The 24,734-nt window shown below is 47.6% G+C and overlaps 2 long non-coding RNA genes across 5 annotated transcripts; one reads left to right on the top strand and one right to left on the bottom strand.

The window, feature by feature from the left end:
• Positions 1-9,172: 9,172 nt before the first annotated feature.
• Positions 9,173-21,402, bottom strand: LOC131486841 (uncharacterized). Of its 4 annotated transcripts, XR_009249484.1 has the most exons (6): positions 21,195-21,402; positions 17,980-18,143; positions 17,493-17,884; positions 11,903-12,045; positions 10,470-10,557; positions 9,173-10,167 (listed from the first exon to the last, which is right to left on the bottom strand). It is a non-coding gene; the product is annotated as an uncharacterized LOC131486841 (long non-coding RNA). The 4 variants fall into 4 exon arrangements; XR_009249481.1 differs by lacking the exon at positions 9,173-10,167 and having other exon boundaries at positions 10,209-10,557; positions 21,195-21,401; XR_009249483.1 differs by lacking the exon at positions 9,173-10,167 and having other exon boundaries at positions 10,209-10,557; positions 17,493-17,612; positions 21,195-21,399.
• On the top strand, positions 18,102-24,501 carry LOC131486842 (uncharacterized). The gene is made up of 3 exons (XR_009249485.1): positions 18,102-18,199; positions 19,720-19,779; positions 22,941-24,501. It is a non-coding gene; the product is annotated as an uncharacterized LOC131486842 (long non-coding RNA).
• Positions 24,502-24,734: the final 233 nt, after the last annotated feature.

Raw genomic sequence — 24,734 nt, 5'->3', positions numbered from 1 at the left:
GCACACGCAGCTCATTGCATCTGTGTGATCAAGAGTGTTGATTTCAAACCACAAAAGCCCAGTTTTGCAGCATTTTGAAATCAGGAAATCTTACAGGTAGTTAGCCCAACTTCACTACCACCTAAAATCAGGGCTGGATTTGGGGGTCAGCTTGCCTCTGGAAAACGCAGCTCAAAGCAGATGGGCTGGACAAGATGGGCCAATTCCCAAGACTGGGCCAACACTTTGGGAATGACTGACTGGAAGCAATGCCCATAGTTTTGAGCTTAGTGCACATTATTTTTGCTCATATTAAATTTGGCTGGGTTGCTGGGTGGACTGATTAGAACCCATTCTGTTCCCATCTATACTCCTCTAAGGGGCTTGGCAAAGAAGACTTTTGTTTCCAAAAGTTACATCCAAAAGGTAATACCACTTTAATGTTTTCAGAGTTTTTATATCTGTTGTGTCTAATGCATGAAGTACCAAGGATGCCTGTAAGTATCATTAGTCCCACTTTATAGATGAGTAAACTGAGTGACCTCTTCAGGGTTATCAGTGAGTCCAGAGCAAAACTGGGGCCGGGACCCGACATCCCTCTACCAGCTCAGTCTACTGAGCCAGGAGCTCCCTAGACTCAGGTTCCCCAGACCAAACCACCCCTCCCAGCACCCCATCTGTTGAGTTTCCTCTTCTGACCTCCTGAAGTCTTGCTGACCCCTGAGGCCCCAGCTTCAGCACAGAAGGATTGAGGGTAAACGAGAGAGTGACTTTCTATGGCGTGTGACTTGTCGTCCAATTTGAAGAGCATTTTCTTGGCCAGCGCTCTAATCCCAATGCTTGAGTAATGCCCAGAGACCACATCGATCGGGATCCGGGAAATTCCGACCCGACCGCAGCACATTGTAATGGCCTCTGCCTGGGTGACCTTCTCCCTGTCAGAAAATACATCTTTTCTGCAAGTCCCTAGCCTGCAAACATCGCCCGCAGCCAGCTTAGCCCAGACAAAGGGCTTTGAAATGGTCCAGATAATGCATCGAGGGGAAAACTGTTTTCCAAGTGTGTAATTCGTCCACTATTAACCTGCAGCTGCAGGAATGGCCCTGCCTTTGATTCCCGTCTGCAGCCGGGGCCACTCCTGTCGTGTAAAGCAACACATGATGCACGGCAGCAGACAGGGAGCAGAGGCTTGTCATATTTCCTGAATGCTAATGACCCCCCGGCCGCCCGGCTGACACCCAGCTGCTGCCTGGAGGCACTGCAGGCCTGACCCATCACAGAATTCCTTGTCTTCTACTTGGTTCTACCGGAGAAGGTGTCCTGGTATTAAGGCTGAGCGGCTGGAGCGGGGAGTGGACACATCCCTGGCCATCTGGAGGTGTGTGCTCACCACGGGCCTTGACACGAACACGCGGCCTTCTCCTTTGTACCTCAGAAAGATGACTCTGGGCTCCAGCCAATGGCACTGTGAGGCCGTGTGCCTTTGGGAAAAGCACTCCTCATTCTGGGTTCACTTTTGTTGTCTACAAAACCAAAGAATTGGACAAAGTAATTCGGCTCTGATTATCTGTTTCTGGTTTTTGTTTCTGTTTTTTTTTTTTTTTTTTTTCCTGGATGATTCTCTGTCTTGGGTTAAACGATCGGTAGAATCAAAAAAGAAGGAAGGAGGGTCAATTGGGTGGCTCAGTCGGTTGAGTGTCCGACTTCGGCTCAGGTCATGATCTCACGGTTCGTGGATTCGAGCCCCTCATTGGGCTCTGTGCTGTCTTCTCAGAGCCTGGAGCCTTCTTTGGATTCTGTCTCCCTCCCTCTCTGCTCCTCCCCTGCTCTCTCTCTCTCTCTCTCTCTCTCTCTCTCAAAAATAAATAAACATTAAAAAATGTTTTTAAAAAAGGAGGGGAAGAAGCATGAAGGGGAGGAAGAGGAGGAGGATGGTCAAGGTCTATGGTAAATTATCAGTCCTAAGCACCAAAATATGCGTGTATAGGGATGAGAAAAGAGAAGACTGTTATGACTATCTCCTTTCTCTTCCTTTTCTCTTCATCATTATTCTGGTCTTAGAAAATTCCTGACCTCCCATGAGCTAAGCTGAGTCTGGGTTTTCGAGGAAGCAGGGCCAAGGGAAGACGGCTCAAACTGACCTGATGGTCACAGGTCACTGGAGCGGGGTCGGCAGGTGGGAGTTGGGTGTGAGGAGCAGGAAAGAGAAGGAGGCAAGGGATGATGAGCAGGTGTCAGAACCAGAGCATAGGTTTGGCACCTCTGAACAGACAGGGCATCTGCAGAAGCAGCATCAATGAGATTTCCAGAAGCAATGGGGGCCAAAGGGTGAGTTCTTCTAGACAGCGTCTTCGGGAAGGCTATGGGTGGGGAAGGAGCTAAGCTCAACGTCAAGCCAATTCGATGACCAGAGTTTGAAACAAGTGACTCATAACCCCTGACCAATGTACAATATTACCCAGCTAAGGTGTGGGGTAAGACCGAGGTTCTGTTTAATGTAACAAGACAAGACATCATAAGTGAAAAGCAAAAAACCCTCTTCATTAATTTTTCCAGAATTAATTTTCCAAAATTAATGAAGGCCCCAAATGATAGATTAAAAACCAGAAAAGCAAAATTATATTTAGATCGCAAGGGAATGTGTTTCCCCCAAGCCTTGGGTTTTAATGGCTCTCAGGTGGCAGTGGGATGAATTCACCTGCAGAGCTTCTGCAAAACTACAGTATCTGGGCCTTGCTCCAGACCGACTGAATCCAGGACGAGGCTCTTCCTGGGTATGGACCATGAGGTTGCCTTGCTTCTTGAAGACAAGTGCAGAGGATGCAACCCACTCATAAAACAATAACAATGTAGCAACCATGGGACGTGACAACAGTTGCTTGAGAACTGTGTGCACTCAGGCCAGCTGTTTGTTTACTAAGTGTTAAATATTTGTTGAATAAATATTTCAATACTAGGTTGTGAGTTCCACTAGATTCTGTAATCTGTTAGTGCAGAGAACTTGCCCATGTCATCTTGGTATCTCCCTAGTGCCTGGCCTATTTGAGTCCCCAGATGCCTGGTGCATATTTATTGAGTGTATAAATCAACGAATACGTGAACCCATGAATGTAGATTAAGGCCTCCTTTTACATTTTTTAAAATTTTTAGTTATTTTTGAGAGAGACAGAGACAGAGCGTGAGCAAGGGAGGAGCAGAGAAAGAGGGAGACACAGAATCAGAAGCAGGCTCCAGGCTCTGAGCCGTCAGCACAGAGCCTGACGTGGGGCTTGAACTCACAGACTGCGAGATCATGACCTGAGCCAAAGTCGGATGCCTAACCAACTGAGCCACCCAAGCGCTGCCCCCACCCCTGCTTTTTTTTTTTTTTTTTTTTACATTTTTTTAAAGGTTTATTTATTTTTGGGAGAGAGGATTAAGGCCTCCTTTTAAAGTGGTAGAATAGAAAAGCTCAAGTTTGGACATTAGGAACCTTTGTTCAAACCCTGATGCACCATCTCTAAGTGTGGGATCCTTATGCAAGGTTGCTTCAGCCCTCCAAGCCTCAGTTTCCACGTCTGAGAAACATGGGGCCAATACTCGGTGCTTCATGGGGCTACATGAGTTAATCTATATGAACGGGCAAATGTACCATTGCATCACAGAGCATTTGATTAATGTGAATAGAATGAAGTTTCATCTGGGATTCAGGCATCAGATATTGGTTCCATTTCCCCTGATGCTCGTAAGCTCACGGTCACTTCAGACCTCACAGCCTGGACAGTTGCAAAAGAGACTGGGGACTCTGATCCGGCTGTAAAATAACCTCCCTCACGGACTCCTGAGCCTTCAAATAAGACCATAGCCCAAGCTATGTTTAATTGTAAGTGGCCTTGATTAAAAAAAAAAAAAAAAAAAAGGGCTCGTTTTCCTTTAAATTCACCATCAGACAAATTCCCTTGTCCCAGAAGCTATACAGGAGTTTGGGCTGACAGGACACACCAATGTAGCAAGACAACATAATTTAAAGGAGCCCTGTGGCTTTTACATTTGAGGCTGACTGTTTCCCAGCATTTGAGCCAGGGCTCGGAGAACAGCTGGGAGATTAGGTACTAATGAAAAAGAAATGATTTGAAATATCCACCCTGCGCTCCCTGCAAATCAAAACCCTGTGACTTGGCAAGCTCCAGCCTTCCTCCCCACCCCGGCCACCCCCATTGAAATGTGTCTCCATGTGGGGCTGTCTGCTGAGCTGCTCTGAGATGTTTACAGCTCTCTCACTCCTGGCTTCCGCGTATGCTTGTGTGATAAAGGTTTGGCTTTGTTGTCTCAAGCGAAATCACAGACTTGGATGTTTCCCTTGTCTGTCTAAGAAATACTGCAAATATTATATCAGGTCGTGCCTTTGCGTCCCATAATTTATCTCGCCTGTAGTGGTACCTTCTGGGGACCGTAGCAGATAGAGGAGGAGGAGGGAGGGGGCTGGCGGACGCTGCCCCACATCGCCTGCTCCAGCCCCCCTGTCTCCAGGACGGACGGGTCTTGAAATTGTTCTATGTGGAGTTAGTTGCCTGACTTCTGGGGACTTCCTCCAGGGACCCGCTAGCCCTATTTGTCCAGTCTGGGTGGGATCCCCTTGATCATCCAAAAAGGCTTCCTCTAGGTCAAATCAATTCTCCTCACTCTCATTTTCTAAGGTCCCTTGACTTCTCTTTTTCTCACCCACTCAATCCCAACATCAGTTTTCCTCATGACTGGCCTTCCCTCCAGACAATTTGAATTGGAAAAAACTATCGCCTCTTCTTCCCCGAACTTCTCAGGGTCATTTCTTCTAGGAACTTCATAGCTTATAAAGAAGCTCCTTTCCACTCTCCGAGGCAGGCGCAAATGATGTGTGGGTGGATAATAAAGCTGCCTGTGCTGTTACTGGAGCGGGGTTCGAGCTGAGGAAAAGGCTCTGTCTGATTAGGATGTGACGCTCCATGGGCAGGTGGAGCTAAGGCCAGAAGGAAGAGTATTCATTCAACAAACATTTGGAAGCAGCCGGACACCGTGGACCAGTGTGGCCTCTGTGGCTCCCCCAGTTCTTCGGTTCTCCCTGTTATCCTGCCGTCTGGACAGAAGACAGGAGAGCTGAGCAGACAGACGCGGGATCTTCTTCAGAAGTCTGGGGAGGAGTCCTGCTGCATTATTTCACGCGCTTCTCTGCTCAGTCCTCGTGTTCCCGGGGTACGCAGTGGCAGATGACGTGGGTAAACAAGCCTACCATCCCTCTTACTTGAAAATGTGGGCTTCAACATTTGTATACATCATGGAATGGAATGCAAAAGTCAAGGGACTTCCCGTAGGACTTCAAAGAAGCATTGCAGGCGTGTGGCAGGGCCTCTCCGGGCTGTGCCCCCAGGCCTCCACGAGGGCGGGAGGCGGACTCTCTCAGGCTGTTCTGTCAGGATGAACTTTAGTGGTTGGAAACCCCTGAAAGCATCCGGTGTATCCCCACCTCTGAGAGGGCCAGCTTCCCGGCAGAGCAGCATGGGGTGTCTCTCCAGCTCCTAAGCTCACGTGGATGGTCTTGGGGAGCCCGGGAACTGGCGAACAGCATGGGAGAGGGGCCCGGCAGGCCGCCGCGAGATAGCGCTGGGAGCCTGCCTCTGCGAGAAACGGGACTGAAATAGCTGATTTCTCCCAGTCTTGGAGATGCATCACCCGGGGGGCCTGTCACTTCCTTGGGAGAAGTGGGATGGATTATGGTTATCAGGAAGGCAGCAACTAACTCATTTTTGTTGCGGGAGAACTTAGTCCCCGCGCTCCCGGGGGACACACACAGGCTCACGCAACCCACACCTGCGGACGCTTGGCTCACCTACCTGCTGTCCTCCCAGCTAGCCAGAGGAGAGAGAGAGAGAGAGAGCAAATGTGATTAATGGGGCCACCCCGGGGGACTTGCTGGATGACAAGCGGACCTGCGGGTACCAGGGAGCCAATTTCAGTAACAGGTTTAAGGGAGCCCTGAGACGGGAGAAAATGCCGCTGACTCAGCCACTCTAGGCTCCTGTAAGTCCAGAGGGAGCCTTGGGAGTAAAGGAGCTGCAGATTGCTGCAGAGCCCAGTGCCGGGGGCGAGTGGGGGGTGTGGGGGGGCTTTCATTCTCACACTTCCTCGGGTGGGGGGTGGGACGGGCGGGCAGCGGGGCTGACGGCAGGGACCTGGAGGCGGGCGTTACTAAGGGACGGGGGAGGACTTTTTCCATGCCTGGAGAATTAATGTGGTTCTCCGTCTTGGCGGGTGTCAGAACAAAATACCTTACTGGATATTCCGAGAGAGCTTTATAGTTTTCAAAGCATTTTCATGATTATTATCTTATTTCATTTTCATGGTGTCTTTGTGAAGTAGGGAACAGAAGCTTGGAGAGCTTACTGGGGTTTTGAGGGTGTTTGTTTTTTGTTTTGTTTTGTTTTGTTTTTCAATTGGTACAAGACCATAGAGTCAGGGGTGGAAACCTGGACTTGACATTGAGGCCAGTGTCTTCCCTCCTCTTTGATGTTGTCATCAGATGTGATGAACGTCTTAGCAGTCAGGGATGGGGCATTGAAACAGGACATCCAGGAGAAGATCCAAGAGAGAAGGGGCTTCGAGGTCAGAAAGGCCAGGGCTTGCTTCTGGGTTCTCCAGCTTACTTCCTGTGTGACCTTGGGCAAATTCCTTCACCTCTCTGAGTCTTAGAAAATGAGGATGTCATAAGTGCATCATATGGATTAACAAAATAGCTCATGCCATGTGCCAATACCTGGCACATACTAAGTTCTCCGTAACAATGAGAAATCATCACTATTGCTTTCTGAAAACGGGAAAAATATTATGACCTTGGGTAGAAAGGAGAAAAATCTCTCCAGCACCTGGTCTGTCGGTGATTTTCAGAAGACACTATTAATCTGAAGGAGGCGGGAGAAAAAAGCTAAGCCCCAGAATGAGTTGTCAGTAAAACCGTATTTGAACTAGCATCTGTTTATTAAAAAATACGTGTAAAACAAAAACACGTTGAAGACATTTCTCAGCTTCTGCACCCAGGGCATACCCAGTCACCACAGCTGGATGACTAGGAGAAGGGGGGACGTCAGAGAATCTTCTCAGAGTCTCTTGTGTGAAATAAGCAAGTGGACCCCAGTGGGCTGTGAGGACGGCAGGACCAGCCATAGGGGAGGGTCAGGCCTCAGGCTGCCCCTGTCGGGCTGAGGTCTCTCTGAGTGTCCACCTAGAAAAGGTTGCATTGTCCTCCTTCAGGACCGAGGTGGGGAGAAAGCTGAAGTCCTGTGGTGAGCATGTTGTCCTCATATCCCTCCCTCTAGAAGGGTCCGCATCTCAGGATGCTCCTTTCAGACTTCTGAGAATTACAGGCCTAGGCTACTCGCACGAGAACTGGAAACTGACTCCTCCCTTCACAAACAAGGAAGGAGAGGCCCAGAGAGGGCAAGGGATCTGCTTGGAGCCACACAGCAATCTCTCCTCTTTACCCAACCGTTCGGCATCCACTTGGGCCTCCCCGGGCCGTCGTCCAGAGCTACTGAAAGTTGCTCCAAGCTGCGGGCACGGGAGCAGGGGAAGGTCGAGCCACATCTGCTGTGCGGTCGGTCTCTCCCCGGCTGCAGGCTGTGCGCCAGCCTCGGGGAAAAGCATGTCTTCTGAGACTCCCTGAGTCCTTGACCAGGACTAGGGCACAATGCAAACGGGAGAACAATGGGGAGTGTGTGAGGGAGCCCAGCCGGAGAGGGTATTGATCATGTTTAAAAAAGGAAACGCATACCGAGGAGCACAGAAAAACCTTCCCAACGCACCAGCTGGCCTAGCTAATTAGCGCGGGTGAGCCCGTGTCAGCCGCCAGCTCGGAGCCTGGAAGAAAACAATTCGCTCAACAAACAGAACATCTAAGGAGGAACAAAAGGAAACAGCCACTGTCCCCTAACCTCCAGGGAGTTCGTACAGTCCAGGGAAGGGCGGGTGATGGGGCGGGAACCCAGGCGGAGGTGGGGATTATTTACACTCAGACGCACCTGGGGGCAGAGGGCCGAGGTGGCATCCGGCCCTGAGAAGGGGGTGTCACTGTGCTGGGGGCCGAGTGGCCCCTTCCCCTCTACGAGGGGAATCTCACTGCCCCTCAGAGCACTGGCTCTGAGCCCTGCCTCTCTTTGGGGGCCTTTGTCACCATGCACTAGGTGACTTGTCTGGGCAGGTCGCAGGTGTGGCAGGAGGAAGCAGGGCAGCAGCTTGGGTCAGTCTGAACTTGCAGCCTGACCTTGGGCAGAAGGCCTCCCCGATGGCAGGCTGGGCACAGCGGGCAGCCCACCTGGTCTGAATGTTGGTTCTGCCAGAGACGAGACTGTGCAGGGGGCCCCTCAGTTTAATGACATGTGGCCTATGCTGGGCTGGCCTGTTGGCCTCTGGCTGCAAGGGAGGCCAGCATTTCCCTGAGGACATCGTCTGGAGGGAAAGAGCTGAGTGTTCTGTGGAGGAAGTGGAGGTGGGCCAGGGGTGAGGGACCAGCAGACAATTGAAACTCCTCAAGTGACTCAATTCAGGTTATTTCGGTCCAAGGCTACCAAACAGTGCAGAGACAGAGGGAGAGGATGACAGGCAGGAAGAAGGGGGGAAGGAAGGGAGGGAGGGAAGAAGGAAGGAAGAAGGAAGGAAGGAAGTGAGGGAGGGAAGGAGGGAAAGAGGAAGGGGAGGAGGGAGGGAAGGAAGGAAAGAGAAGGAGGGAAGGAAAGAAGGAAGGAAAGAAGGAGGGGACAAGGGAGGGAGAGGAGGGAGGGGAGGAGGGAAGGAAGGGAAGACGAAGGGGAGGAGGGAAGAAAGGAAGGAATAAAGGAAGAAGGGGGGAAGGAAGGACGGAAGGAAGGATGGAAGGCAGGAAAGAAGGAAGTGAGGGAGGGAAGGAGGGAAAGAGGGAGGAGGGAGGGAAGGAAGGAAAGAGAAGGAGGGAAGGAAAGAAGGAGGGGACAAGGGAGGGAGAGGACACGGTCGGAAAGAGGGAAGGGAGGAGGGGGGAAGGGGTAGAAGGAGGGGTGGAGGGAGGGAGGAGGGAGGGAGAAAGAAGAAATGAAACATGTTTCTCTATTAGATGTCTCAGCAATCCTCGCAGCACTCTGTGAAATCAGTATTATGACTCCCTCTCGAAAGATGAGGAAATGGGACACAAAGCGATCACACAGGGAGTAAGTCGGTGTCCAGGGAGATTGGGTGTTGTTGAGCACGTACTGGGCTCTCCAGATCCGGTGAGGAAAGTGAGTGACAGGCGCGCCCCCACTGCTGCTCACTGTTGTGAGTCCCGCGGCTCCATCCGTGCCTCCGGGTCCCTGCCTCTCGGGCTCCGTCTCTTTTCCCACAGATTACAAACCTTGTAATCAGAAGGAAGCTGAGTTCCTGAGGGTGATTGCCCCTCTGCTTCAGGGTACTGCCAGGTGGCAATGTGGCCGAGTGGAAAGAACATCAGGACTGAATTCAAGAGTGTGCTGGGGTCCCCAGTGCCCCATTTCCTAACTGGGTGATGTCGAATGCCTCACCTCATCCTTGAGGACCCCAGCTTCATCATCAGTAAAATGGGGGTGCTAACAGTTCCCTCAGAAATCTGTGAAAATCGTATACGGCATTACACGTACCCCAAAGCTCGTTCTTAAAAGGCAAGGTGCAGTCGTTTTCAGGAAGTATCATTTTAGTAAAAAAAGAATCGCAGAGGATTCTGAATGTTTTTCTCTACTTCTGAAATTACAAGATGGACGGATCGTTAAGGATGTAATTTCCAGCATCATGGCACAGGGATCAGGGAGACTTACTGGGGACCGAGTTCCTTCCCCAGTATCTAAACCACATTGCCTGGTCCTACCCTCTTCTCCCTCCTCCAGAGCGTGAGATAGATTCTGAACATGGGCAGGGTAGGGGGCTGAGTTATGAATTAGGACGTCCCTTCAGGGAATCTCTTCCTTTAAGTGTAGACTTGATCATGTTCGGCTCTGTGTGTTTGTAAATGTACACGCGAACGTGCCCACGTTCATTTCCATCCATTTCTTGCTTTTATGTCTCAGTCAATAGTTTTTGGCAATGCCTTTGCAACACCATGAACTGTAGACAGGAAATAAGACCCATCCATTTGTGCTGGTACAAGCTAAAGATTTTCTATAAAGTGACCACATTTCCAGGCTGGGCGAATGGATTTCACTGCAGGAAAAAAAAATATTGTGAGGTGGGAGAAGTGCAGCAAAGGGAAATATTGGCCACTTTAATGATTTACAGAAGCATAAAAAACCTCCTTGCCTGCTGAGATTTCATATTTCCCCTCCTGCCGGTAAGGGGGCTGGGGTAGGGGGTCTGATTTGAGCTGTCGTGTGAGGAAGCCTGAAAATGCAAAGCCAAGGCTGGCCCCTTCCTGAATATTCTGTAGCCTCCAGTTGAGCCATCTGACCCGAGGAGCCGGCGGTGGTCGGGGAAGGGATGGAAAAAAGGAATGAAGGTGGGCACACCTTTTAGGGGTGACTGTTGCACACGTAGAGCCTGGAATACTAGCCTGGGGAAGAGATGCTTAAGAAAGGCAGCTCCTTCATTTTACACCTGGGGAAACAGAGAGCCAGAGATATAAAGTGACTTTTCCAAGATCACAACTCTAGTTTATAGACAAACTGGAACTATACCCAGACCTTCTGGATGCCAGTCCTAAATTCTTTCAGCTATACCCACCATTAATACTATCATTATTGTTAGTATAATTCCCATCACAAAAAGACCACCAAGAGCTTCCTACCTGCCACAACTACACCACCAGTTTTCCTAACAACATCACGCTCAATTTTCATACCAACTCTAAAAACAATAGCTCAGATTGGCATGCCTGGGTGGCTCAGTTGGTTGAGCATCCGACTTTGGCTTGGGTCATGATCCCACGATTCAAGGGTTTGAGCCCCGCATCAGGCTCTGTGCTGACGGCTCAGAGCCTGGAGCCTGTTTCAGTTTCTGGGTCTCTCTCTCTCTCTCTCTCTGCCCCTCTCCCCCCTCAAAATATGAATAAACATTAAAAAAATAAACAAACAAAAATGATGTGTTATGATTTCCACTTTAGATGAGGAAACCGGGACCCAGAAAGACTAAATAGCTTGCTGAGATCACACAGCCAGTTAGTAACACAGCCAGGGTTTGAACCAACACCACCAGGATCTGTGCCCAGATCACTTCTGAAGAGCAGGAAATCCAGACACAGAGAGTAATAAACTACCCCTCAGACACGCTGCCTTAACTTCACCAATGAACACAGTCAAACATGTCTGGCTTGAACAATTCAGAGGAACAGTGGCTTTAAAGCAAAGCCCAAGATGGTTAAATTTAGATGGGAAACAAATGGGAAGCAGCCCGTTTCCTGTACGGTTGCCGTAATTTGAATGGCTTGCAGCAGTGAGTAGTGGGAATTGAACTATTAATAAAGGAGCCGGCAGAATGATTTACAATCAGACATTAATATGGAGATTTTCATAAACACAATAATTCACACCCAAGCAGAGTCATAAATGTAAAGTTGCATTAACTATTCTAGCTGGCATGGAATGTCACACACAGTGTGAAATTGAACATTCCATTGTACTGTAATAATGGACTAACGGAAAGTTTTTCTTGGGTGGGGGGTGGGGCAGTGGGAGACCAGATACTTCCTACTGCAAACTTAGTCCGAGTAAGGACCTAGCTCTGCCCTTGCCTTACACCTTCAAAAAACAAAGCAAAACAAAACAACTCCCCCCCCCCAAACTTTTTATACTGAAATAATTTTAGATTTACAGAAAAGTTACAAAGATAGTTAAGAATAGAGAGGATATCCTTCACGCAGCTTCCCCTATTTTAACATCTTATATAACTGTGGTATATTTATCAAAACTATGAACGTAATGTTGGTACGATACTGTTAACTAACCTCCAGACTTTATTTAGATTTCAGTAATACCCTTTCTTTTTCTGTTCCAGAATCCCGTCCACGATCCACATAACGTTTGATCATCAAGTCTCCATAGCTGCTGGTCTGTGTCACTTTTTCAGTCTTTCCTTGTTGTTCATGGCCTAGACAGTTTTGAAGATACTGGTCAGGTATTTTGTAGAACGTCTCTCAATTTGAGTTTGTCTGATGTTTTCCTCAATTCTAGGCTGAGGTTATGGGTTTTGGGAAAGACCACCACAGAGCTGAATTGCCCTTCTCAACACATCACACAAGGGCGCATTATATCCATGTGACTTATCACTGATGTAGTTGACCTTGACCATTTGGGTAAGGTGGGAGGTATTCGCCAGGTTTCTCCACTCTAAAGTTACTATTTTTTCCCCTCTCTGCATCCTATTCTGTAGAAGCCAACTCACTAAGTCCAGCCCATACTGAGGGACAGGGAGGATTAAGCTCTACCTCCCAGAGGGAGACGTTTCTGCATATATTATTTGCCTTACGCTTTTTAAAAAATAATTTTAGATTGATTGAACTCTTTGCACTTTACTATAAATAATAAATTATAATAAATAAAAAATAAATAATAAAAAATAATAAATTCCCAGGCTTCTTAAGCACATTATTTTGAACATAATTTGACTTCTTCTTGGTTGCTTCCTGTCCTAAGTATACTCTAATCTCCGTTAATTTTGTGGCCTTTTCTCAGTTCTTACCTCCCTTGTCCTCTGCAGATTTTGACATTGTTGGCCACTCTTCATCAAGGAAAAAAATTTCTCCCGATGACCCTGCCATTATTCTCTTCTGTCTCTTCTTCCTCCTTCTCAGCTCATCGCCACTGTGCACCTGCCTCCATTTCAGTTTCAGTCCCTGCTCCTCTTCCTTCCCTCCCACCTGAGCAAACATGCTGTCCGGGTGCCCTGTGGTCCTCACCTCCCCTCTCTCTCCAGTGCTTCCCTGAGCAATCTCACTCACTACATGGCTTCAAGCATCATCATGACTCACATGACTCTTAAATCCCTGTCTATACCCTGGATCCATCTCTATGGCTACTGTTCAGGCTTGACCTCTCCTGGCCACCTCTGCCTTCTACTATACACCAAACTCATTGTCTCTTTATTAGAGGACTGTTTAAGCTGTGTTTCCCTTTTATGTGAAAATCTGAGCTGGTAGAGGTCTGGGTAAGAGTCACAGCTCTGCTGGGGCCCCTTGTTGTTCTAATCCTAATGCTTTGGAGGTTGCCCTCGCCTGCATGGCTCACTCCTCCATTCCTATATAGACCTTTAGGAAAGGGAAAGAAGAATGGAAAACAAGTGGCTCTTTTTAAGGGAATGATCTGGAAGTGGCACATATCATTCTGCTTACATCCCATTGGTCAGAACCTAATCACATGGCAACACCTGTTGCAAGGGAGACTGGGAAATGAAGTCTTTAGCCGGGTAGCCATCTATACAGCATTGCGGAGAAGGAATATTGAGATCATTAGCAACCCCCAAAACTTTTCAGTTTTTCAAAAAGGCCACCATTTTGTCTATTTCCTGACTCTCACAACTCCTGTCCCAATATTTGTTGGTGCTCCTTCCAGTAACCTTGATTGGAAATTTGGGTATTTGATATTTCCTCTTATTTTACCTCAACAAATTCCCCCATGTTTAATATCTCTTCCCCATTCTTACTGACACTACACAAATTCAGACCTTCATTACCTCTCATTTGAGCTCTTGTAATCATTTCATAAATGATTGTCATGTGTTCAATCCCTTCCTCCTCCAAACCATCTTTCATATGGGTACTTCTTAATCTCAGTCAACACAGCTCAACTCTTCAGCCCTATTTGGGAATCTTCATTGGCTCCCAACTGCCAACCCAGTAAAGTCCAAGTTCCTTAGTCTAGCACCCAAGGCCTTGCACAGTCTCTCCCAGGCTCTCTGACCCACTTTCCCTCTCCATTTTGTTCTGCACCGTATGCATTCTCCTTTACATGACACACCCTGCCTCAGCCCCCACTCCCTGTTGCTCTGCCATGATAAGAGGATAGCAGTTAACTGTGCTGATGGCTTGCTTTGAGTCAAACACAGTTAAATACATTTCATTAAATACAGCAACCATAAGATAAATGATAATTATAACTATTTTACAAATGAGGAACAGAGGCTCAGAGGAGCAAAGTAACTTACCCCTAACTCTCTGCCTAGAATGTGACAGAGCTGTTTGAGCCCAGGCTTGTGTAACTCCAGAGCGTGTGGTATTGTCCCTAGACTACACCATTCCCTGTCCCAATGACTGCTCAGGATGCTTCCTCCACCAGAAATGCCCTCTCCTCTTATGAACTCATGGTGAAATCTTTTATATATTTCAAGGCCCACTTTGAAGGCCACTTCTTCCATGAAGCCTTGTCTGGATAACTCAACTGGAATTTATGCCTCTTTCCTCTGACTCCCACAGCCAGGTGTCTACGCCTCTCTTTCAACACTTAGCATCTTCAACCTTGTGTTACAAGTGCTTACAACAGACTTGTCTTAATTTTTCCACACTGGACCCCGAACTTGAAGATGACAATGTTGTTGGGCAGTATAGGTCAGTATTACTCATTTTTGGTCTCTGAAGTAGAGTGTCATATGATCTCAACCCCCCACATCTAATCTCAGCATCCAAAATATTTCTCAAATCTAACTCCTCTCTTCCTTCTCTATTACTGCTCCTCAGGCCCTCAACATGTCTCTCCTGGATCACTGCAATTATCGCCAAATATGTCCCTGACCTACTCTTAACTTCTTCTCCATAAGGCTTCCAGAGTGATTGGTCCCCATTAATGGCTTCCATGTCCAATGCAGTGTACTCTAAGCACCTTAACTTGGTAGGGAAGTCTCTCCAAGATGGCCACCATACCTACCTCTGTTGTCTAGCTTGTTCTTGCCTTTTTATGCTTGAGAGATAGTGTATACACTATACAGGTTCTCATACTTTTGTGGCATTCTTAGACTCTTCTGCCTTTCTGAAATGTCTTTCCCAGCTTCCTTTGTTAATGCTTACACCAAGACTCGTCTTGGGCAGGGTGACCTTCAGGAAGCATTCCCTGAACTCCAGATTGGGCTGGCTGCTCTTTTTTTCTCTCATGGTATGTTCATATGTTATTATACTCAAATGCATATCTCTTTTAGTTGTACCATTTAATTGGAATTATCCATTTATGTGTCTGCTCAGCCACCTGTTTGCACATTTTTAGAGGTTAGAAATGATGCCTTGGTCATCTTTGTCTTCCTTACACCTAAGTCAACACATATGTTAGGTATTAAAATGTAGCAGTTTGTTGAGTGAATCATAAAAATCAATTACTGTATTATGCCTTAATACAGTGACACCAGCTGGTCTACTGGAATTCATAAAGATTATTGCCTATATTAAAGGATCTGTCTTTTTTTTTTTTTTTTGTAGTTTATTTTTTCATTTTGAGAGAGAGAGAAAGAGAGAGAGAGAATGTGTGCCAGGGTAGGGGCAGAGAGAGAATCCCAAACAGGCTCTGCAGCAAGGAGCCCAGTGCAGGGTGTGGTCCCATGAACTGTGAGATTATGACCTGAGCCGAAACCAAGAGTTGGACGCTCAACCAGCTGGGGCCCAGGTGCCACTGGGATCCCATCTTTCTGTGTTTGCCTGCAGTATTTTCTGCTGTCATTTCACACAGTGGTGAGGAAACTTGCCTGTGGAGGCACCTGGGTGACTCAGTCAGTTAAGCATCTGACCACGGCTCAGGTCATGATCTCATGGTTCATGAGTCTGAGCACCGCATTGGGCTCTCTGCTGTCCGTGCAGAGCCTGCTTTGGATGGATTCTCTGTCTCCCTCTGTCTTTCTCTCTCTCTCTCTCTCTCTCTCTCTCTCTCTTTCAAAAATAAACATTAAAAAAAAACTGCCTGTATTGGCTCTTCTTTTATTAAGGGAAGTCCTCTATTAGATTCTGGATATAAATCAGGAAACTAAGATGGCTACAATAGTATTAGAACAAGAGTATTTTATAAATGTAGCAACACCACCAATTTTGCCTGATTTTTTTTTTTTTTGTTCCATTCTGGTTCTTGGTATGTTTTGCAGTGGTATGGCTCCAGGATTCAGGTTAGAGACTAGAACCAACTGGGACACATAAGACATTATTCTGCTCTTTCTTTGAATGTGACTAAAAAGTCATAGTTTTTCCAAGACTATTCTAGACATACTCTCTTTGCATTCATATATTTTATCTTCTTTGATCCCCCAGAATATCCCTTTACAGCTAATGTATTATCTGAATTTTACAGATAATGAAAGGGACACATAGAGGTTAATGGGCACATCTAAGGTCACACAGGCAATAAGTAGCTGAGTCATGCCATGAATCAGGTATCTCCACTCAAAATCCAGTGTTCTTTCCTTTATCCTACATTTCTCTTCTTCTAGGAAAATTATATCTATCTAAACCGATGCTTTTTAAAACTGCAGCTTGCAGCCCCCTATTTGGCCATAAAGCAAATTTAGTGCATACTAAGGAGCATCCATATGGGATGGGACAGGATGGAATGGAATGGAATGAATGGAATAGAATAGAATAGAATAGAAAGTCTGAAATATCAGAGAGCGAGTATTGGTCATGAAACTTTTGTCCCAGGTCGTAATATAACATATTTTTCTTACTCTGGATCATAGTAACAACAGCAACACCAAAGTGGAAAAGTTCTTCTCTTAACTACGTCTTAAAATAAGTCGCCAAAGTGACCTTCTAATTTCCGAATGTGATAGGCATGTTTCAGTTTCCATCTTCTTTGCCCCGGGTGGATTTTGACACCTCCATCTGCTTGCGCCATCACAAAATGCTTGTCTCCCCTGGAGTCTTAAGCCCCTCTTTCTCCTGGGACTTCCGCGTCTCTGACAGTCCTTATTCTAGCACCTGAATGTTGGTGTTCCCTAGAGCTCTCCATGACCCTCTTTTCTTCCTGCTCTGTGGTCTTAGCCTACGTCCAACTTCAACCACCATCTAAAAGCCAGGGACCTCCAGATCAGAGCACAGCACCCCCGTTCTCTCCCAAGGCCGACTCACAGCCCTCTCCTGCACACCTGCTTCTAGATGTCCCCAGGTCTCCCAGAACAAGCAAGTCCAAATGAACTCATTATTGACCCTTCAAGCCCACTCCCCGCTGTGTCAGGGCGGTGGGGGGGCACCTATTCACCCGGCCATCCAAGCTAATAACCTGGGAGTTCTTCCTGACTCCTCTTTCTCTCATGCCTCGACATCAAATCAATGGCCTCTCCCTGTCAATTCTGACTCTGCTACACTTCTCAAAATTGTCTGCTCTGCCACTTTCTTAGTTCACAGCCTCATTATCTCTCATTGAACTACTGCTTCCATTATCTCCCTCCTGCAGTCGATCTTCCACATTGCTGCCCCAATCTCAAAAATGCAAATCTGACCACCTTGGGTCCTTATGTGAAGTCATCCCATGGGTTCGCTCCAGCGTGGACTGGATGAAGGGGATCACCTCGCAGCATCCCCCGTGAGCCCCTTTGACTCTGCCCACCCTTGCTTCCTCCTCTCTTCCTCTCACCTGTCCCTCGAATCCCCTCTTGGCTACAGCGTCCGCCTGCTGATGTATATTCCAGCTTGAACTCCGTGGCTGCTTCCTCTGAAGGGTCCTCTTCTTACGACTCACTTCCTGTGTCGATACCTGGGCTCACCCCTGGCTTTAGGACATTCCCTAAATACGTCTTGCTTTTCACATCACACTAGACTGTAATTGATTATTTGCGTTTCAGGCTCTGGCACTCTACTGTGAACATTTCGAGAACTAGAATTAGGACTTATCCACTTTCCTATGCCTGAGGCACTGGCATATAGTAGGTGTTCAATAATGTTTGTAAAATAAATGAAGTCTCAGTTCTGCCGTTTACTAGCTGTTACTTTGAGCAATTCCCTTAACCTCTCCAGCTTCGTTTTCTCCTGTAAGTGGATAGAAAGTAACGATTATCCAGTGCTTCTATGCATCAGGACCTACACTGTGTTTTTATATAGGCTGTTTAATTCTTACCGCATACCTCATCTTACAGGTAGTAGAAATGATTCCCCATCTTACAGGTACAAAAAAAGGACACTGGAAGAATGGGAGCACATCGTCTGTGGTTGGACAGCTGGTGGGTGGTCATTGCCGGGATTTGAACTTACGTCTGCCTGGGTCCAGCGCTCTTTCCACTACACCAAGCTGCCAATAGAAAAAAAGAAGACAGTATCGACCTCACCGGGATTAAATGTGATAATGTATGTGAAAGCACTTTGTAAACTGTTAAATGCCATGAAAATGTGAGATGATATTATTGTCATTAAGATCTGCCATGGTCTGCCTATCATGGTTAGAGTTCTCAGAAACTGAATATTGGAAATCATTCCGTTAGAGCTGGCTGCAAAGGCCTATGGGAATCAGACACCACTCCCGGACTATTTCTGCAGGATACCTGCTCCCTGCTTGCGGATGCAAATAAGCAGCCGCAATGCAACAGGAGGCCCAGGGGAATGCAAGAATGCTGTGCCCAGGGGGGAAACCAGGGCAGGTGTGCCTGTCAGTTACAGGTCGTGACACCCTCTGAATGCCCCAGTGACACAGTTGTGTTTTAGAATCTTTGCTGCTGCAACATCCCATTTAGAATCTTGGTGTCGTGCTTGGGGTCGCGAACTGCGCTGCGTTTAGCTGCTGATGCCGGTGTGTGAATCGTTCTGTTGACAATCCTATGGTTGCTATCTGGGTGGCGTGCCTGTAGGATGGCGGTGATCTACGACAGTGCCTTGCATCAGGGAGGCATCAGGGAACCACCACGAGACACAAGATTCTCAATCGAAATGTATTGTGCTTAGCTGGCCATTTAGTCACCTGAAGCCGTCAGGAGGCTCTGGGAAGGACGGCTGCGTGAGGGTATATGGCAGCCAAGCCTTGTGGCCTATCAGAGTCACTTTCTCCTGTTGATGGCAGGACGGTGGGAAAGACAGTCTTGTGTTTTAATTGACTGGGTAAACTGCCTGGGCAGTGGAAGGTTAGCTCCTTAAATTCCCCTTTCATCGTTTGAACGCCACTTAATTCCATCTAACATCTTTGCTTGTTAATGGCTCTTGTTTTTTATTGCTGAAAAGAAACATGTTCTAACCAATCTGGACAAACCATGGGCATGTCTATAATTTAATGTCTGCTGACCCCGGTTTGTGGCATTTTTTTCTTCAAGTGCATTTTCCCTGGGTCTGTAAACCCTCCCTTGTGTCCGCCTAACATCCTTCTCCAAACTCAGTTCATTTTCTTCTCAGGTTAATAAAAAAAAAATGGCGGGGGCTGGAGGACTTTACAGTGATGCTCTGAAAAGGCTGTGGAGAGAGATTCTATTGGATATGGAATCAAATCTTAAAAACGTTTGCCTTATTTCTTAGGAACTATGAAATGTGATTTCCTGTAATGAATAACAACTAATTCAATCCAGAGCGCTAAAGCAAATGCCTCCCAATTTTGTCCCTTCAAAGACTGCTTCCTCTGAACACACTGTACTGCCTCACAACTGGGAGCCCGCGATCGGTTTTGAGGGGCAAGGACTAGGGCTGAACCTGATTGTTCTTGAATGTTGTCAGCTCTGGAAAATTCCTAATATACTCAGCAATGCTATGTTTACAATAGTCTGGCTTCTACACCACAAGTAGACATGAGTCATCCAGATTCATGAACAAAGTGCTTGGATATCAACGTGTCATAAATTTCCCTGGAGGAAGAGACATCATTAATCTCCTTTCCTTTCTTTCCCCAGGGGAAGGAGATAGTGGATTATGGACCCTCTCCAGGTGGTGGTCAGAGGATATCAGACCAGGTAATAGATACACTTAATTATTATTGCTTTCACCCTGAGATCTCAACAACTTGGCTTCCAGGACTGCGGTATTTACCATGGAGAGGCATGCCTACCGTGCCGCCATTTCCAAGATGGCAGCTGTGAGACCCGTCACACCAACGGATCTTCCTTAGGTTGAGAAGTTCATAAGAGTAACAATAGAACCCAAGATGCTGAATTCCCTGTTCCAGCGCTCTCTGTTGGCCTGAGCTGTTTCCAAACGGGCTAGAGGAAGCAAACATTCAGCATTCTCTGGTTTTCTTGCCTCCGTCTTTTGTAGCCATTTCTGTTGTCTTTGAGAGCCAAGGGCATGCATGAGGAACCAAATCTTGTAAACGCAGTGCCTGAGTTTTGCCCCTGAGATGCTATAACTGTGCAGATAACAACATTGGACTGAAGCTAATAGCCCAGCATGGCTCACGGCAGTATTCTGAGCTCACCTACAGATTCACTGTGGTGTTACTTATGGAGATGACAGATTTACTGTAGCTCAACTTAATAAAATAACATTTATGGGAATATCTGCACAATTAGAGCACACTCCAGGTCATAAATATGCTCCAGCCAAAGCCACATCATACACATTCCCCAACTTTTGGACACCGCTGTTCTTTGGAGATTGATGAGAGTTCTTGCAGGTAACTAGCAGCTGGATACAGGAAAGGTGCCCAAAAAAGGACTCAGAGAAGCCCCCTAGTTCTTAAGAGAGAATTCTACTTCATAACCCATTCCTTTTCAACATGTCCATTACAGGTTGCTATGTTGTATCTGCGTCTCCTGGTTCATTAGCACCTTAACTGGAGACAGCCAGGTGCAATTAAATTTAGCCAAGTGAACACTCACTTTTTACCTGTGTAGCCCTGTGTATGTCTCTCTATCTCCCTGGGCCTCCCTTTTCTCCCCTTTAAGATCTGGGAGTTGGGGGGCGCCCGGGTGGCTCAGTCAGTTAAGCGTCCGACTCATGATTTCGGTTCAGGTCATGATCTCACAGTCGTGGGATCGAGCCCCGTGTCAGGCTATGCACTGAGCATGGAGCCTGCTTGGGATTCTGTCTCTCCCTCTCTCTCTCTCTGCCCCTCTCCCCCACTTGCATGCACCCTCTCTTTCTCAAAATAAAGAAGTAAACATTAAAAAAAAAAATAAAGCTTAAAAAAAATCTGGGAGTTGGGATAATGATCTCCAAGAGGCCGGAATTAGAAGTTTGTCTCTTCTGGGGTCACTCACCCAACAATCCTAAGTGAAAACAAAACAGGTGGTCAGCATGATTTGGGGGGATTATCTCTGGATTTCACAGTTTTGAACTTCATCTGACCCCTATCCCTGCCTCCCATACCAGTGGCCAGATATTATCTAGGGCTGCCTGAAGCTACTCAGTCCTCAGACATGGAACTCACCAGAAGTGGTGGAGCAGCCCCAAAGTCCTATCTTGCCCCAGAATGTCTGCCATCATTTCCAGTGGGATCCCCATAAAACCGTCCTGAGGACAGAATTACTAGTGAGGCAGATAGTTGATTCTTTGACTCTGGACAAGCTCGCTGGATGGTTTTAGAGCTGTGTAGACAGAGTCTGGGTCAAACTGTTAAAAGCACTTGTGTAGGCAAGCCCAGCATCAGCTAGTGTCACAATGACCAGCTGGAAAGGGACAAATGTGAACAAACAATGGGCTGCTTTCTTTCACCATGCCAAATAACCCGGCCTACCGATTTTCTTTTCCCACTGACTTAATTGTTTTCTCAATGGATCTGACTCACTTCACAGATTGTTTCCAACCATGTGGACACAGCCCAAGTTGCCAAGTGTGGTGGTTCCTGTTCCCTCCACTCCAGTGAGGTGGCTGTGGGGGAGCTCGTTGACTCACTGCCCGCGGCTAGCCACGTGACAGCGTTTCATCACACCCTCCTTCTGGGTGCAAGCACTTGCTTGCAGACATGCAAGTCACAGACGCTGGGAGAAAGAGACACATCACACACATGCCCATGCACACACGCACGCGTGCACACGCACACACATTCACCATAGCAAGGAAGTCTGGTCGGGACACAGGGAAGTTCAAAGGGCTGGGCATCTTGAAATTTTGTAAATAGCCACTAACCCAGGACAAATTGGGCCCATTAATAATGAAAAAAGCCAATTTCATTGATCTGCCTGTCTTACTTGCTTACTTACTTGCTTCTCTTCTTGGGATGGCAAAGCTCTACCCACTCTTACCACACAGGCCAGGAGCTGGGGCTGGTCTGAATGAGCTCTGTGGAGGCCACACCAGAACTCTGTGATTGGGGATGGAGTGTAGTCGAGTTTAATTGGTCGGTGAGTCACAGAAGCAGATACAAAGGGGTCATTGAAGCAAGGAAGGCCTGAAATGGTCATAGGGAGCCAGAGTTCATAAGGGTCAGTACGCAAGAGTAGATGAATAGGGAGAGCCACATGTCAAAGTGGGTAAGAGGCTGAGTGGTCCAACAAGATGCCTGAGACAGGAGGCTGTGGGTGATGACTGGTTTGTGGTGAGTTCCTGGGCCCCTGTGGTGTGGAGGGGGGCTGGTGCCATAACATCAAGGCCAAGGCATGGCACATGGTTTTGGAAAATCCTTTCTACTAAACAGTGCTTACTACAGCTGAGCATACCCATACCCTATGATTCTAACAACTCCATTCCCAAATAGAGAGAAATGGATGCATATTTAGAACAAAATACCTGTTAAAATGATTAGGACATCATTATTCATCGTAAGCCAAATCCATAAATAATCCAAATGTTTCTTAATAGTGGAACAGATAATTGTGAATGACTCAGATGGTGGAATAGTATACAGCAATGAAAAAGAACAAACATTGCATACAAACATTGAGCAAAAAGAGCTGGCTAGACCATAATGCATTGTGTCTGGGTCCATTCATATAAAATTCCGAAACATGGGGCGCCTGGGTGGCTCAGTCAGTTAAGCGTCTGACTTCAGCTCAGGTCATGATCTCACGGTCCGTGAGTTCAAGTCCCGCGTCGAGCTCTGTGCTGACAGCTCAGAGCCCGGAGCCTGTTTCGGATTCTGTGTCTCCCTCTTTCTCTCTCCTCCCCTGCTCATGCTCTCTCTCTTATCAAAAATAAATAAATGTTAAAAAAAATTTTTTTTTTAATTCCGAAACAGCCAAAACGAATCTGTGGTGATTGAAGGCAAGTGGCCACTTTTGGAGAAGAAGGCCGGAACACAGTTAGTGTGACTGGAACAGACTAAGAAAAGCTTTTGGAGTGCTGTGAATTATCTGTTTCTTGATCCAGTGGGAGTGGTACTACTATGTTTACTTTTTGTGTATATTCTACTTCGATAAAAATCTTTTTATAAAAATCGTAGGCAGGTTTTCAAAAAGGAAGCAGGCAAAGAAGACCGTGGACTATGAACATCCTCTGCCACCAGGTATGTTTCTCACGTGAACGCGCATGATCGTACTTGATTGTACTTGCTCGTACACGATCGAGGGCGCTCGGTCCGTGTGATCATCTCCAAAATTGGGTGAAGGCTGAAGGCTGAAGGCTGGGGGAGAGTAATCTGCATATTCCTGCCCTTGGCCTAGAGACGAATGTAGGGAAGGGGGTAGTCGCGACACGGAAGTAAAGATAAAGTTGAACGCGCATGCTCGGGAGAGTAGAACTCGTGTGAAGCGGTGTGGAAGCAGCGAGGGGGGACCCAGAACTCTCGCATCTCCATTCTGAAACCACCATCTGACGCCACGCCCCTCAGAAGCACCCACGTTAGTCACCACAGCTGACACCCCCAGCCACATCTGGAACACCCCGGCTAATCACTGCCCACGACCGCCTACACCTGTCTTCCCCGCACGCCAGCCCCTGCCACCTGCCTGCCTGCCACTTTGAGTCCTCACGCTAAATCAATAACAAAGACCTCCGAGGGCTGCCAGGCTTCTCTGCTGGTGCCCCCTCCCCTTAAGCCCACGTCCCCTCCTCCTTTCTCTCAGCCCGATCCATCTGCCCAAGCTCAGATCTGCTCTGGCAGGACTGGCAGGCCGGCTCTCCCCTTGCAGACAGCGTGGCTCAGCCTGGCGTTAGCAGCTGCCGACGCTGCAGTTTAAGAATCACCGCGTCTGGGGAAAGTCCATTAAAAGACAGTAACAATGTATATTGTGCTGTGACCCTGGGGGCACCCAATTCCACCTTGTTAATGATCTCTTTGAAATAGCCAAGGCTATGGAGAGAGACGTGGTTCAGAGGTCACTGGCGCCCTGTTGTTAGGACACGGCTATGTTTGGGCAACTTTCAGGAATCACTCTCATGCTAATGGGGGCAGGTCCTCAGAGACCCACTCAGACAATTAAAATGTTCTTCAGGAGTGTGCTAAACATCCAGTCCCCTGGGCAGATCTGTGCATATCCGGCCTGGCAAGGAGAAAGCTGAAGAGCTGGCCATCCACCCCACGTTGAGGAATGAATGTGTCAGCGGCAAGGCTCATGCTTGTTTCCACCCCCGCCCCCTGACTAAGCCAGGATACTTGGACAAAAGCTACATACCCCAGACAGCCCCCACTGCCTCTACAGAGGTCGTGCACCAGGCCCTGCAATCCTGCTGTGACTCTGCCCATCGCTTTCCCGCTAAGAGCAAACGGAAATGCCGGGTGCGGTGCAAGAGACATTATGATAAGCTAAGCTCTCTTTCAGATCTTCTCTCTTTCTCAAATAAAAGCTTCTCGGACTTGATGCCGTATGATTGGTAACAAAGTACTCGCAGTGCGCCTCACCCCAGACGAGGGCATAGAAACCAACAGCCAAGCACACTGTAACGAACACACGTGTGGCAGGGCATGAGAGTATAAGAGCCTCTGGGTAGGACAATTTATGAGCACTCAGCAAACGCCTGAGTGCCTACTTGGTGCCGGGCTCTGTGCTAGGTGTGGGGCATGACTGCCTGTTGCAAGAGTAACTGGAATCTA

The sequence above is a fragment of the Neofelis nebulosa genome, chromosome 10 (assembly GCF_028018385.1).
Source record: "Neofelis nebulosa isolate mNeoNeb1 chromosome 10, mNeoNeb1.pri, whole genome shotgun sequence".
Taxonomy (NCBI): Eukaryota; Metazoa; Chordata; class Mammalia; order Carnivora; family Felidae; genus Neofelis; species Neofelis nebulosa.
The sequence above is the reverse complement of the archived record's forward strand: the minus strand, read 5'-3'. Positions and strand labels throughout refer to the sequence as shown.